This window comes from Pistacia vera, unplaced genomic scaffold, assembly GCF_008641045.1.
Source record: "Pistacia vera cultivar Batoury unplaced genomic scaffold, PisVer_v2 Contig155, whole genome shotgun sequence".
Lineage (NCBI taxonomy): Eukaryota > Viridiplantae > Streptophyta > Magnoliopsida > Sapindales > Anacardiaceae > Pistacia > Pistacia vera.
Genome location: NW_022195630.1, coordinates 831,215 through 848,401, shown reverse-complemented (window position 1 = coordinate 848,401; position 17,187 = coordinate 831,215). Strand labels below are relative to the sequence as shown.

The window sequence follows — 17,187 nt, the reverse complement described above, 5'->3', positions numbered from 1 at the left end:
GAAGATGTGAAGTTAATCAGAAAAGAATGAAAACCAGCCAAGATCGATAGAAAAGTTATGCCAACTTGAAAAGGAGAGGTGGAATTCCAAGTGGTGCAAAGTGTTTTTGAAAGTTTCCCCCTATAAGCGTAATGCATTTCGGAAGCAGTGAAAGTTAGCACCGAGATATATGTCCATTTGAGGTATTACAACAGTGGGAAAGGTGCCTATAGGTTGGCTCTACCACCTACATGATAGGTGCATTGTGTTCCATGTCCGATGCACGGAAGTATGTAAGTGATCCCTTCCACATTTGAGTGTAGAGGACGTTGAGTTAACAGAGATCTAGTATATAAGAACTTCCAGTTCAGATTCTAGATCGAAGGATTAAAAAACTACGGAACAAGATGTGTTCCGCTAGTAAAGACTCCTTTGGAGGAATCCACGTGGAAGAGGCCACTTGGGAGGTAGAACGGACATGCAGAATCGCTTCCCAAAGTTATTTGTATGAATTTCGGACGAAATTCTTTAAGGGGGGAAGAATTGTAACCCCGCCCACTTGAGGTACGTAGCAGATTTTCTCCTTTTGTTCTTATTTGAGTCGGTTTATTAGTATTATTTGTTTGATTGGCCTTTGAGGAGTGGTATGTTGAATACTTGCCTTGAAATTGGTTGAAAATGAAGAAGTTTAGTGTTCCAGCTTCGCCGGGCGAAGAAGAATCTTTGCCGGCGCGAAGAGGTTTGAAGCGGGAAGCTGCTGGACAGTTTCGCCGTGCGACAGAAGCTTTTTCGCCACGTGACGGGCCGACCAAAATGTTGGTAAGTTTTAGATATTTCTTCCCTAAGGGCAATTTGACCATTCTACCCCTAATTAGTAGGAAAAGTGGGAATAAAATGTAATTTTGCTTAGAGAATATGTTGATATGGGGTTATGTTTGTAATGAATCAAACGGTATAGATGGAATTCCTAAGGAAGAGTAAGGGCAAAATGGGAATGCTTGTGCATAATTTGCATTAAAGGAATTAAGTCATTGCAAAACCCTTCATTCTTTTTCTCCACCGCCACTTTCCTTTTATTTCTCTCAACTTCTCTTCAATTGTTCAAGGATTTTTTAGAGGGCTTTGGAGTGATTTGGGGTAGAAGATCAATCTAAGACATCCTAAGGTAGAGAAAAATCAAGCAACCAAGAGAAGGAAGAGCTAGTGAGATCTCTCCATCACAAGGTAAGTAAACCCCAACCCAAGTAGAGATTTGAGAACTTTTGAATAGAGAGTTAATTGCATTATGTGTGTATGTATATACATGTGATATGCTATGTTATTAAGATTTAAATGGAGATAATTATTGCTTTATGGTTGTTCATACACTTTGATTATGAAAGTGAGATGTGGGTTGGGAATGTAGTTTGAGATGGAATTGAAGGATATTGAGGAATCCTCTTTAGAAGTGTTATTCTTGACAGGATTTATGCTATATGAGGGGTTTTCTCCCATTTTGGATGGTTAAGAAAGACATAGAATTATTGTATAGTAGAGTCTTGTTATGCACTTGAGTTGTTTGATGAAATGCCTAGTAGAGGTTTGAGTATGAGTAGTGAACCTTAATTCTTGCAACATTGCATGTTGGCATTTCATAAGTGCATAGTGGAGATGAACCATCCATATGCATTATTTGTGCATTGAGAAGTGACTTAAGAAGAGTAGAAAACTTTGTGTATGCACTTGCTTATGAGTAGAGCTTTGTGAATGCAACTACTTTACGGATAGAGAATGAGAAGTGCAGAGTAAGAAAGTCATAGAAACGGGTTGATGCTTTGTGATCGTCACCTGATATTGCGTAGAACGTGATGCTTTGTGATCGTCACCCGATATTTAGTAGAAACGGGTTGATGCTTTGTGACGTCACCCGATATTAGTAGAAACGGTTGATGCTTTGTGGTCACCCGATAGTTATTAGAAACGAGTTGATGCTTTGATGCCACCTAAAAGTCATGAGAAACGGTAGGTGCTTTGTGGTCTCCACCCGATAGTTATGAAACTGGGTAGATGCTTTGTGATCCTCACTCGGAGTCACTAAGAGCGGGTTGGTGCTGTGTGACTCCACCCGACAGTCATGAAGATGAGATGGTGTTGTGTAACACCATCCGGCCGTACCTCCGTAAGATGAGGCCAAACGTTAATAGAAAACAATAGAAAGAAGTGTGAGGAAGGAATTAAGAAAACATGGTTACAGGTAAGACAATAAGAGTTTACTTACTGAGCATTATTTTGCACTCCCGTCATTTTCCTTTGTGGATGCGGATCTAGGTGATGATGTGTCGGAGGGCGTCAGCAAGCGAGGAGCAATAGCTACACTGTTTCCCCTATTTTTGTCTTTTAAATGGCATGTTGTAAAATAATACTCTTTGTGTATGGAAGACTTATTACATATAATAAAGAAAAGTTTTGGGCCCATTTCCTATTATTATTAAGCAAGCATTTTATTACTAGTTACAGTAGTGTTACAATTTATGTCTAGTTGTCTTACTTCCCATCCTTTGGAGACAGCTAGAGTGAGCACAATTCGGACTATGAAGTTTTTTGACAAGGCTTAATGTCTCAAGAATCAATACCAGGGTTTGATGGAATCCCTTGGCAACTAACCTCGCTTTGTAACGTTCTATAGTCCCACCAGGGTTGTATTTTAGCTTGAAAACCCATTTGTTGCCAACCAGGATTGAGCTATAGATGATGGAACTAGATGCCATGTCTGATTTTGTATTAGGCTTATATTCAGTTTGCATGGCCTTCTTCCAATACTTTGCTAGAGCTGCTGAGACAGTCATGGTTCCAAGAATTCAGACTTTCACTGGTCTCGACAATACCTATGGAAGGGGTTTTCGCTTGAATATTCCACTCTTCCCTCGAGTCTCAAGAGTGGTTGTTTTGTTGAGTGTTGACACCTCTTTGCCTCTCATTTGTGGCATCAATTTCATTTCAAGTTCAACTTGTGACTCATCTATTTCTCTTGAGTTGAGGGTTGCACAGATTCTGCATTTAAGGGAACTGCAGTGGCAAAATCTTGAGATAAATCTCTTGGTGAGATAGAAGTTGAGCCTCGGGAATTTGATGATGCTATTGAGGAAGTTTGATGTTGGCCTATACGAGCAAAATCGTTGTATGAATACAAGAACTTGATGGTGAGTGCCATGACAATGGTGAAGGAATGATGACAGATTTATTGTTGTTTTGGTATTTAGGAACCCAAAATGGAAAGGAAAATCTTTTCATTGAATACTACATGTCTAGAAAGTATATTTTTCCCAGTGGAACTAAGACATCTATATCCCTTGAAGAATTCCCTATAACCAAGAACACCACACTTTGTTGAATGAATTGAATTTATGAGTTGATATGGTCTAAGACATGGGACACACTACAACCAAAATCTTTAGAAAGGAATAATCTGGAACTTTGTTTAAATAATTTTTGCATTGGTGAGATGTTTTGAAGAATGGGAGTTGGCAATCTATTATCAAGAAACAACACTCTCAAAGCTTCCCACAGAATTTTAGTGGCATTTTAGCCTGTGCTAAGAGGTTAACCCCATTCAACAATATGCCCGTGTTTCCTTTCGCTCTACCATTTGAACTAAGTAATATGGACAAGTGTGTTTGAAAATGATTCCTGACTGTTGAACTATTTGAGAAAAGGTAGATACTCGTTCCACAATCAGAGTAGAGTTGTTTATTTTAGTTCCAAATTGATTTTCACACAAGATTTTTGAAATGACTAAAAGCCTGAACATCGTCACTTTTGAGTTTGAGAGGATAAATCGTGAAATACTAAAATCATCAATGAAATGTATATAAAAACGTATCCAAGGATGAAAGTAATGGTGCAGGTCCCCAAAGATCACTGTGAAATCCAATACGGTTTGCATGTGAATCAAATTGTTAAAGGGCCAAAGCATGTGATTTCCATTGACAAGCATCACAAAAATTTATTTCATTTCATTTGATTTGAAATTGACATTGCTTTGTTTTAAAACTTGAAACAACACTCTTTTTGATGGATGCCCATTTCCTATGCCATTCATCCTCTTTTGAAAATAAAAAGAACTGCCACATGACTGTGGACTTGCAAATTACAGAAAGAGAAATGGCTTGGGAACGTGAAGCTTTGATTGTGAAGGTTTTGATTTTGTGATGTTGGACTGATTTGAAGTGGAACACTCACAGCTTGTACAAACCATCTTCAAGTTTCCCTTGTAGCATCACTAGTCCTGTGCTTGTCCTTCACAAACCAACCAAAAGAATTAAACTCAACATTTACCTTATTATCAGCTACCAACTGTGATATACTCAGCAATTCTTTGTGATATTAGGCACACATAACACATTATTAAGTAATAAATCTTTCTGCTGAGTGGTATTTTAAGTCCGATGTGATTAATATCAAGTTGCTTCCATTGCGTACTACAGAAAATTCTTACCATTATAATCTTGTTTCTGATGCAGATTTCCCAAATCATTGGTGACATGATGACTCGCTCCAGTATCTGCATACCATGAGGGATCTCAAGTGTTTCAGGTGAGGCAATAAAAGCATTTGCTGACTGGCTTTGGGCTGGTCAAACTGAGTTGATATGTTGCCCATGAAATTCTATCAATCGGTTCTGACAAATTGAGCAGTGTGCCCTATTTTGTTGCAAATTGACATGTTGTTTACTTCCATTACTTCTTCCTCCTCTTCCCCCGAAATCTGCCTCTGGAGCCTTTACTATTGTTGTTGTTTGTGCGACTCTGCCCTTTGCCATACATGAAGTTGGATGACCTGTTTTCAGGTCTATTTATTGCAATATGGGCTGTAGCTTGGCTCAAATTGATGTCGCCACTTTGATAGGTATTGAGTTGTTCTAACCTGCTTTCAAAGGTTAGTAAAGTAGTCTGCAACTCAATCAAGGATAGTGACTCTTTGTCACTGAGTTAAACAACTATAAGGGTGTACTCTGCATCAAGACCACTCAAAATTTGGGTGATTAAATTTAAATCAGACAAGGATATTGGGCTACCTACTAAGGTATGGTTGTCTGAAAAAGCTTTCATGGTGGTCAAATATTCCTCCATCTTCATTCCCCCCTTCCTGGTTTTTTGCAATTCACCTTTATAGTAAATGACTCTTGACTTGGTATGTGCACCTGAGAGCTCCTTCGCGGCATCCCATAGCTCCTTAGAAGTCGATTTCTGCATTAGTTGAGAAGCTATGTCTGGATTCATGGTGCTGTACAACCATCATAAGAGCAACTGATCATTTGAAATCCAGTCTTCATAATCTGGATATTTTCACTGTACTGCCTAGTGTGGTTCTTGGCAGATATTCAGGAGGGCAAGGCTTTGTGCCAAAGATATAGCCAACTGATTTGTGGCCTCTAATAACATGTAAGACCAGTGTTTCCCATAGGAGATAGTTGGTGCAGTCAAGTTTGATGGAATTGTTGGGAGTAAGTGTGATTTTGTTTAAAAGTTGCAAATCGGATAAGGAAGATGGTTCACTGGCACCTGGTGATCTACTACTGCCTGGAGTGTTTGGAGGAGTAGCCATGAGGGTGATGGGCCAGCGTTTGGTTTTGTTATTGTTGATGGCGTTGGCCAAGATATGCTCTAATCCCAAAACAAAATACAAAGGCTTTTATGGATAACTTCACCAACATGGTTTGCTAAGATTTCATTCAGATTTATAGCAATATTACAACATGATTAGCAACCACCTGATCGTGGATAAGATAAAGGAGAAAGTGGATGCTGATTTAATGCTACAAAATAGGAACAACCGAAGACTAGTTCCACTTCCACTCAGCAGTAACCCATGAACACACATAGGCTTTGAAGATAAGTCTTGAACCTGTCAAAGGTTTATTCAACTGTTTTAACTAATTCACCTCTTAATGTTTGGAGACGCACTTTCTTCACTTTCTTGGTGCCTCTGTAAGAGGTTTGGAGCTTCTCCCATGCTACCTTGGCAGAGGTTGCATTTGAAATCTTCTTTAAGCTATCACCATCTAATGCTTCATAGATAAGGAAGAGAGCTTTCTTGTCTCTCTTTCTTGAGTCTTTCAAAGTCTCTTTTTGGATTGCATATAAGGCTAACTTATCTTGTGAGTCGATGAATCTGTTCTCCACAATCTCTCAAACATCATGTGCCCCAAAAGAGCCTTCATCTTATTATTCTAATAGTCGAAATTGCTAATTTTTATGGATGGAACTTGGAAGAAAGTCATACCAATGCTAGCCATAGCTCTGATACCACTTTGTTGAAAAAATAAATTCTATTATTGTGCTTATTTCTTACAATTAATACAAAATGGAGAAGCTTGTTTTTCTTTTTCTTTCTCCAACTCACTTACATTTGAGACATGGAGAGGGGACATATATATACTAGTTTAAATTACCTACAGATCGTGTAATATTATTATTAACTTTAAAAGTGTGAAGCTAAAAACATTAAGTCTGATGTTGAATGTAAAAGTGTGAAGCTAAAAACGCAGCCGTATAAGAGTAAGTCAAATGCTGTAGTTTTGATCAAATCATCTTGCAATCTTGACCGCTGATTAGAGGCACATCTAAGGGCTATTATTTCATTGAAGAGTCAACAATATAAAAGAGGCCTGATTTTTTTTTTATTAAAGCTACAATGAACAAAAACAAAAGAAATCTCTCTTCTTCTTCGACTTTGTAACTTTCTGCTTTACTAGGTTTTTATTAGTTTACTTCAATTCTTGCAATCTTTGTGCAATCAATTGGGTTGTTTAGTGAAGGTGGTATTTCCTTCACGGGTAGAGAAAATTAGGGAATCTTTCTCTTGTGTTTAAAGATTACAGTAAAAGAGTTGAGTGATAGATTAACAAAGTGAGTTGGGTAGTGTTTGAGAATATGAAATTTTACTATGTAAACGATATTGATCTTCGTAGTGCAGCGAGCCTCGGTGCTCCGGAGCTTAATGTGGATGTAGCTTGCCAAATCTTGAGCAAGTGAACCACGGTAAAATCTTGTGTGTGTTTGCTTATTCGTGATCTCTTTTACAATTAATTGGTTGATTAGCGTCTAGATTAGTCCCAAATTGCAACATTAACTATAGCCATTCACTTATTATTATTTCTTAATGGATAAACTAATACTAACCGTTAAAACAAAACAAATTTAATTATGGTTTTTCAATATTAAGAGCTAACCAATTTCAAGATAGAGCCTTGTTATATATTTAAGAAAATTAAGCACTGCAGTACAACAAATCAACCATCTAACAATGTGAATCATGTAAATAAAATTTTCATATTGCAACATGCATTTCCATGAGATGAGGCTGGCAATACTGATGTTACAAAAGATAGAAACTAATTATTTTAATTCTGTGTCAAACACGGATTAACCTTAACCAACTATACGCTCTTTAAACTAATCAAATTTCTATACATTATTTTCAAGAAACCAACCTAGCTTCTATGTTTTCTCATTATTCCATTTAGCAAACCAGCCTAGTTTCTGTAATGGGTCAATAATTACAAGGGGCCAAGGTATTTTTAGCAACAAATTTTTTTGTTCATATTAACAATAGTTGCAAAAAACCATATACAACAACTAAATTCGATTTAGTCTCCAATTTAACTTGATAAATTCTTGTTCCCCCAAATTATTTGTTTCTGCCAGACCTAAAACATAGGCAACTAATGCTAACTTTTTTGCAACTAAATATTTAGTTCCAAATTCACTTATTAGCAAAATATAATTATATTTAAAAATTAAACAGCTAAATAAAAGCCCCACTTTTAAAAGTTATTTACAAAAAAATCCTAACCTATAAACTATGCCTTTCCCAATCTCTAAGGCTCCGTTTGACTCACATTTTTACACTTTTTAGAAAAGTTTTGTGGAAAAAGTTAAAAAAGTTGAATTGGGCGAGTATTACTATGTAGGATTTGAAAATTAATAAAAATACCCCCTATATTTATTTATTTACTAAACACCCCTATATAAAACATTAAAAGTTAACAAAAATACCCCCANCTTTCTGCTTTACTAGGTTTTTATTAGTTTACTTCAATTCTTGTAATCTTTGTGCAATCAATTGGGTTGTTTAGTGAAGGTGGTATTTCCTTCATGGGTAGAGAAACTTAGGGAATCTTTCTCTTGGGTTTAATGGTTACGGTAAAAGAATTGAGTGATAAATTAGCCAAGTGAATTGGGTGGTGTTTGAGAATTTGAAATTGTACTATGTAAACGATATTGATTTTCTTAGTGTAGCGAGCCTCGGTGCTCCGGAGCTCAATGTGGATGTAGCTTGCTCAATTCTTGAGCAAGTGAACCACAGTAAAATCTTGTGTGTGTTTGTTTGTTCTTGATTTCTTTTGTGATTAATTGGTTGATTAACGTTTAGATTAGTCCCAAATTGCAACATTAACTATAGTCATTCACTTATTATTATTTCTTAATGGATAAACTAATACTAACCGTTAAAACAAAACAAATTTAATTACGGTTTTTCAATATTAAGAGCTTACCAATTTCAAGATAGAGCCTTGTTATATATTTAAGAAAATTAAGCACTGCAATACAACAAATCAACAATCTAACAATGTGAATCATGTAAATAAAATTTTCATATTGCAACATGCATTTCTATGAGATGAGGCTGGCAATACTAATGTTGAAAAGATAGAAACAAATTATTTTAATTCCGTGTCAAACACAGATTAACCTTAACCAACTATACACTCTTTAAACCAATCAAATTTCTATACATTATTTTCAAGAAACAAAAGTTTCCTCTTCCACTTTCTCTATGTTTTCTCATTATTCCATTTAGCAAACCAGCCTAGTTTCTGTAATTCTTTTCAAGAAACAAAATTTTCTCATCATTCCAATTAGAAAAACCAACCCATCACCATGATAGAATTCATGATTGAGACAGTAGAACACGAGTTCTTGAAGAACAAGTTTGCTTCTGGTTTCAAGTGGGCTTTATTGGCGAAGTTGTTTGATCATTTTCACGGATCAGTTGAACTTTATGCAGATGCTTATCATATTCACTTTTCTTCACTCAAGAAGATGATCAAGTTTGAGAAACATCAGTGAGACTTGTACGGTCACTACAAGAAAAACTAAATTCTACAACCAATTTTTTAGCAACTGGCAGCCTATATTTACCAACTAAATTGCTATTGGTCGGCCAAAGAGGAATAAAATTTTGGGGTCCACATGTTCCCACATTTGATATCTAAACTAAATTTTATGTGACTATTTTGCTAGTTATAGAACAGTTTGCCTTAGTGATTAATGAATTTAGTTGTCATTTTTAGTAAGTGATTTTTTCTTGGCATAAATTCACAATTTAGGTCTAAAATTTTAGATTTTGCATCTACATTATTGTTTACAGAAAACAATTTTTTGCAACTAGCCCTTAGTAGCGAATAATTAGGATTTTATTAGTAACTATTATGATTAGTTACAGAATAACAAAATGACTGAAATATCCCATTTTGGGATACTAATTACAAGGGCCCAAGGTATTTTTAGCAACAAATTTTTTTGTTCATATTAACAATAGTTGCAAAAAATCATATACATCAACTAAATTCGATTTAGTCTCCAATTTAACTTGATAAATTCTTGTTCCCCCAAATTATTTGTTTCTGCCAGACCTAAAACATAGACAACTAATGCTAATTTTTTTGCAACTAAATATGTAGTTCCAAATTCACTTATTTGCCAAATATAATTATATTTAAAAATTAAACAACTAAATGAAAACCCCACTTTTAAAAGTTATTTATAAAAAATCCTAACCTATAAACCATGCCTTTCCCAATCCCTAATTCCCCAATTTCCCAAGTGAAGAACCTCATCTCTTCTCTTCTCTTCTCCACGCAGCTTCATCTTTCAATTCTCCTTCTCGACTTCCTTCATTCATCTAATTTGACCCAGTCACGGTTCACAAACTTCAAACCCATCACTCCCTAACCTCCAGTAAGTACAAATTTTCTTGTTTATGTTTAGTTTAAAGTTACAAAAAGTTCAAGTGCTTTCTCTTTGGTTTAGTATGATTATGGGTTTTCTTTATCTGAATGATTTTCATACAATTTGTGGACTATGCGTTCTCTTCGGTTTAGTTTGATTATGAGTTTTCTTTCTTGAATGATTTTCATACAATCTGTGGGGTGTGGAGTGTGCGTTATCTTCGGTAAGTGAAGATTTTGAGTTTGTTGTTTTAATTTTGAATGTGTACATTACTGAAGTTATTTTGAGTTGTTCAAGCTTAATTGGAAGGTTCAGATTGTACGGATTGCGTCATTTACTGTGTTAGTGTGTTCAGGGGCGGACCCCTGCGCTCAACTTTAAAAAAAAGGGAGAACGACTTACACGTACCCAAGGTTTGTCGTAACGACAAGTTGATACCCAAAAGGTTTTGAAACGACAAATAGATACCTTCTGTCATGTTCTGTTAGTGGTTTCTATTTATTACTGTTTATTAATAGTGAAAAGACTAAAATGCCCTTAAAAGTTTGAATTTCAGTTTTTTATAAATTTAAAAATTTCTAAAAAACCCCCTATGTTTACTAATTTAACTAAATACCCCAATGTATAAAAATTTTATAAAATAACAAAAACACCCCCGCCACTTGCAGTGCCAGATTCCGGCCACCACCTCCGGAATCTGGCCGGAAAGTTGCGTTACGACACAGACCCGTCGGATCTGTGTCGTAACGCGTCGATCTGGCCTTTTCCGGCCAGATCTGGCAGTAGATCTGGCCCTTTCTGGCCAGATCAGCCACGGATCTGGTCGGAAAAGGCCAGATCAGCCACGGATCTGGCCGGAAAAGGCCAGATCTGGATGTTGCTTCGACGGCCAGATCCTGCCTTTTCCGGCCAGATCGGTGGCGGATCTGACCGGAAAAGGCCAGATCGGCACGTTACGACACAGACCCGACGGGTCTGTGTCGTAATGTAGTTTTTCGGCCAGATTCCGGCGATGGTGGCCGGAATCTGGCACTGGGGGTGTTTTTGTTATTTAACAAACTTTTTATATATGGGGGTGTTTAATTAAATTAGCAAACTTAGAGGGTTTTTTTAGAAATTTTTCAATTTATAAAAAACTAAAATTGAAACTTTGAAGGGCATTTTAGTCTTTTCACTATTAATAAACAGAAATCAGTAACAGAATATGACGGAAGGTACTTATTTGTCGTTTCAAAACCTTTTAGGTACCAACTTGTCATTACAGTAAATCTTGGGTATGCACAAGTCGTTCGGCCTAAAAAAAAATTTGAAAAGTTTTTGTAAAAGGTAAAAAAAAATTAAAAAGTTAAAAAATTAAAAAGTTAGGTTTTGTCTTCTTTATATTCAAGTTTTTCTTCTTCAATTCCCAACTTTCCTTTTACATGCGGATCTGGATTTGGAGTGATTGTAATCCATCTTTTTATAAACCTTTATGTATTTTATTTATGTTAGAGTTGTAATTGAATTCTAAATTTGTGTAAAATATTTTTGGTGGATTTGTGGTTGTTGTAAATGATAATCCTATTTTTTCCTATGATTTTGCATTGAATTTCGATAGGATTTAGGATATTTCTCATACAATTTGAGCTATAATTGCTACCTAATTCTATTAATTTGTCTTTGCAGGCCTAAAAGATGATTTTGAGCATAAATGATAGTTTTGAGCGTAAATTACGTAATTTGAGCTTGGAAACTCAGAATAACCTGATTTTAGAAGTTTTGGAAAGCTAAAAAGCATAGCTACAACTTTCATGTTTTGGGTTTTTTCTAATTCTGACTGGACAAGGGTAAAAACTTGGCTTGAAGTCGTAAACAATATGTTGGAAACCGAAGAAAAACGTCTTTGGATGTGCTTCAGTATTTCTGCCATAACTTGAGCTGTAGACCTCGGATTGTACTGATTCTTGAACTAGTAGAAATATAATTTAAAGGGCTACAATTCATATGTTTAACACTTTTCTAGATTCAGACTCTTTCATGCTCAAATTTTGCTTGAAAGATTCTTGCCGTGGTAAGGAAAAAGCTTCGCCGCGGCGAAACTGCATCAGATGTGAAAAATAAAACGACGCGTTTTGGCTTGCTAGGGCTTGATCCTTAAGTGAAACAGGTATAAATTAGCACGAAAATGAAAGAAAAAGGGTCTTGGTTTGTCATTTGGAAGGTAGCTCTTAGAAGGAGAAGATTATTGAAGATTTGAGCCTCAAATTAGAGAAGATTCCTTTATCTTTTGCTTATTTTTCAATGATGAATCTTGATTCAGTTTGTTTTTGTTATTTTGTTTTGTTTTTGAGTATGAACTGAGTTGTTTAGCTAGGGTTTGATGTAACCTTGATACAATGATTCAATTTTATGAATTGATTTACTTTGAGTTTTAATTTCATGATCGAGTATTTATCTCTTTGCTTAATAACTTTTGGATGCTTGATCACCATTCAAATGTGTGTTGCTCTCAATAAGACTGAGAAGTGATTTGTGATTGTGCCTCTTGGGATAAATACCGTAGATTAAGCAAATGATAGAAATAGGTTAGCGATTTATGAAATCTAGATAGAATTCCATAAAGCTTAAAAGACTTTAAACTATTAATCTTCATTTTGTTGGGTGCGGAAGCTTAATAGGGATAAGTAAGAAAATATAGCCTGAGAAGGTATGTTTTACAACTTAAAGAATTCGATTTTCAATCAAGGAATTAGAACTTGGGTAATAGATTCTATGATTTAGGTTAGTGTATCTAGGTAAAATCAATACCCTAGCATTTTTTTTAACATTTTGTTTAATTAGTTAAGTTGTTGGGTTTTGCTTTAATTTCATTATAATTCATTTATATTTTCTTAAATTGTATTTAGTTCGTTAATTTTCCATCAATCCAATTTATTGTTGCTTCAATTAGGACTTAAACTAGAGAAATCGGTACTTAGTAACACTATCCTCGTGGAAACGATACTCTTCTTATCACTTTATTACTTTTTGCGACTAGTGCACTTACTACATTTGCATGTTTGTCAAAAATACGCATCAGTAAACTCTTTTGATTATATTGGATTTAAGTTGATCATTAGATTCCCGTGGTTTTTTTATCTCTTCACATTGAAGAGGTTTTTCCACATAACAATTTTCTTGTGTTTCCTTGTGAATTGGATGTTATTTTCTTATGTTTTCACTTGTTGATTGACAAACAGTGGCGGAGCAAGGGGGGCCCCCTTGGGCAAAAATCCTGGGTCCGCCACTGAGTGTGTTGCATGTAGTATGGAGATTTGATTTGTTTTTTAATTATTTTTTTGGCCAATGACTTGGAGTTTTATGTTGCTTTATTTGGTTTAAAACAAAAAAAATGGAAATAAAAAGTTAAAAGAACTGAAAAAGAAATGGATGTTGAATGGAAGTTATTTGGATGGAGTCTGAGAAGTATTTTCTCCTTGATCTTCAATTGTTACATTTTCCTGCAATTAATTTTTTCTTATGCTGATATATCTACATGTTGCCAGGGTTTCCTCAAGAATATGCACTAACTGTTTATACTATTGGATCTCTATGCTTATATTTGTTTTCAATTTTTTTTATTTTTATTTGTTGTCTACATGGTTTACTGTGAAGACTTGACCTCTTGAGTTGAGTTGTATGCAACCATTTGTTTGGTGGGGCTTGATGACCTATTTGTTTGCTGTATATACTCTTTTGATATAGCTTAAAAATAGGGTCTATAGATCAAGAAATTGATAATAGAATTTAGGAGAAAAGCAAGCATATTTTCTATTGTGTACTTAGAAAATCTAACCTGCCTTTTTTTCTCTTCTGTTGATGTTTGCAGATCCATAGAAGAAGGACCGTAGCTAGATGTGCAAATGATGTTGGGATGAATCAGATGAATCAGAGTTCTGAACCAACTCCTCAAACTATAAAATGGATGTTATTGGTTAACTTAATTAAACTAAAATATATACTTAAAATTCTGATATTGTCTCCAATGTTTGGTCTTTTAAGAATACATTTTTGTTTACAACCATGTCGACAATTCTTGTGATAAGATATTAATTAGATATAGAAATTATTTTGAATTTGTAGGCAATGTTGTAGCAAAGAACGTAAGAGAGAAATCTAGAGGAGTCGGTTGTGAAAGACTAATACAAACAACCAATTCAAAGTTGTATGTAGACTTCGACAAGGAAGATGGAGTACCTACGGGAGTAAATGTAGCGAAGTTGAGCAGTGAGATAGGAATTATGGTGAGGAACTATGCCCCCGTTAGAGTTCCTACTTAGGTAAAAGTTCCCAACGATGTGGAAAGACAAATGATTGCTTGTGTCATAGTAATGTCCTTCATATCTTTTTACGTTTTTTCATACTTCCATATGAAATTGATATATAATACCCTAGATAGTTAAATACATATACATTATTGCTCTCCTTAGACCAAGTTTGACATCAATGTCAATGAGGCCCATATACTAAAATGGCTAAAGTACGCAATGTCTAAGAGATTCAATGGGTGCCTTGCACAAAAAATTCAAAGCATATGCTACTAAGGAGGAAGCATTACATAATAGGCTTAAAGAAATTAAAGATCCAGACGATTGGATATGTCTCTATGACCTTTTTTCTAGTGAAAAGTTTCAGGTAAACTCAGCATCAATTCTTATGTTCTTATGTATTGTATTATAATATTGGTTTTTGTGATGTTAGGCAAGGTCACAAACTTAGTCAAAGTTGCAGTATAGCCACCGCGGTGGTTCCAAGAACTTTATTTAACACAAAAAGGAAAAAGGTATTAAAAATTATTACCTTATACAAATATACAACTTTTATTTGCCATTCACTAATTTTATTTCATTTTATGGTTGATAATCCTAGGATTATACTGTTTTATCTATGCTTTTTGGCTGGATTTTGGATACTTCTTAAATTTGTGCCTGAATTGCAACTTAATTTCATATATTTTACGTTTCAAGCCAAAACATGCAGTTAGAGCAAAACTGAGCGGAATTGAGTTTCTGGACCCAGCATCAAGCGAATTTTAGAAATCAGAAAAATTCTGATTTGAATTGGAAGCACTACGAAGCTTGTTCCTATTGGGGATGACTAAGATTGAAGATTCAAGCAAAGAAACAAGTGGAAGGCAGTTTCATAATTTCAGAAAAGTTCAGAAAAGTTCGCCGCGGAGAGAAAGTCTCGGGTCAGATAGTTCAATAAAATCCAACTTGATGCCGCGGCGAAGTTTATTCTTCGCCGCGACGAAAACTGCAAATTTTTCAGTTTATTAAAACTGTGCGTTTTAATTGTATTGGATGAGTCTTAGGGCTTTAGGGTCGACTATTTAAGAAGGACTTGTTCATTTTCAAGGGTGTTCGACACTGTTTGGAGGAAAAGGAGAGAAATTGAAGATTGGAAGCCTTTGGGTTTATCAAATAGGGAAGATTTTATTCTTTTTCCGTTTTTCGAGCATGTTGAACTCTGTTTTTACAGTTTTTCTTAGGATTCGCTTTATTTTTAGAATGAACTAAGTCACTTTTGGGTTAGGGTATTGATGTACTTGAGATTTTAATGTCTAATCTATAAATTGATGTTGCTTTCATATTCTATTGCTTGGATTATGTATTTATTCTTTTTTTAATTGCAATTTAATTGTTGAGCATGATGAGATTGAGAAGTGATTCATGTATTAGCTTCTTAGAGTAAATACCATTGATTGATTGAACGCTAGAGATAGGTTCGGAGATCCATGAAATCAATTTAGGATTCCACTTAGCTTAATGGACTTGGAACTATTAACCTTCAATTTGTAGGGTGTGGAAGCTTAGTAGGGATAAGTAGTAGAATGTAGCCTAAGAAGGTATATTCTATAGATTAGGGTGTCCAATTTATAATCCTTGCATGTGAACTTAGAAGCAACAGAAATCGTAGACTAAACCAAAAAATCCTAGTGAAGTCAAAACCCTAACCGCTTTGTCTTGAATTGATATTTTCTTGAATTGATTTTGCCTTCATTAGTTAGATTTTTAATTTACGTTGTTGATTTTGTTTTAACTTCAGCTTAATTTTCTCCTGCAAATCCAATCATTTTACGTTTACTCCAACTTGATACAAATTAGGAAAATTAGTACTTGACATGCAATCCTCGTGGGAACGATACTTTACTCATCATTCTATTACTTGTTGCGACTAGTACACTTGCTACACATTGCATGTTGTAAACACACACATCAAGTTTTTGGCGCCGTTGTTGGGGATTGATTTTGTGTCAATATTGAATTTTTTTGGTTTTAGCTAGATTGGAGTTTAATTTTAGTTTTAATTATTTTCTAGTTTAATTTTGTTGTTTCTTTTCTGTTCACTTGTGATCTCACGCTCTTTTTCTGTCTATGTAGTTTATGCGAAGAGCTAGACATCATCCAATGGTTCCTATTGATCTAGAGATTAAAAGAGCCGCAAGAAGACTTAATAGAGAGAGAAGAGAACGAGAGGCGATAGTCATTGAGATGGCTGAAAAAAAAACGTTGAGGGAATTCTCAGTGCCCTCAGTTGATGGTAGTGGTCCAAGTATAAATAGGCCACTGGTGCAAGCCAACAACTTTCAAATAAAGCCGGCAATCATCCAAATGATCCAACAATCGGTACAATTTGGGGGAGATCCAAAGGAAGACCCAAATTCACACATTGCAAACTTCTTAGAGATTTGCGACACATTCAAGGCAAATGGAGTGTCGGATGATGCCATCAGGTTAAGACTGTTTCCATTCTCATTAAGAGATAAAGCACAGGGATAGTTAATGGCACTACCAGCAGGAACAATCACCACCTAGAATGAATTGGCACAAAGGTTCCTGACTAAATATTTCCCACCAGCAAAATCTGCAAGGATGAAAAACGACATCACATCATTTTTGCAGGAAGAGAATGAGTCACTTTATGAAGCTTGGGAAAGATATAAGGAACTGCTGAGAAAGTGTCCACACCATGGTTTGCCAGTTTGGATGCAAGCCCAAACTTTCTATAATGGGTTGATGATAAATGTGCAAACAATGGTGGATGCAGCATCTGGAGGAGCATTGCAAAACAAGACACCTGAAGAAGCTTATGAGTTACTTGAAGTCCTGGCAAGTAACAACTATCAAAGACACAATGAGAGAATGCATCCGAAGAAGTCTATGGGTATTCATGAAGTTGATGCTTACACGATCAT

At 35.4% G+C, this 17,187-nt stretch overlaps 1 non-coding gene across 1 annotated transcript; it reads right to left on the bottom strand.

The window, feature by feature from the left end:
* Positions 1-16,861: 16,861 nt before the first annotated feature.
* LOC116124775 lies at positions 16,862-16,968 on the bottom strand. Its single transcript, XR_004127256.1, has one exon. It is a non-coding gene; the product is annotated as a small nucleolar RNA R71 (small nucleolar RNA).
* Between the last annotated feature and the right edge of the window lie 219 nt (positions 16,969-17,187).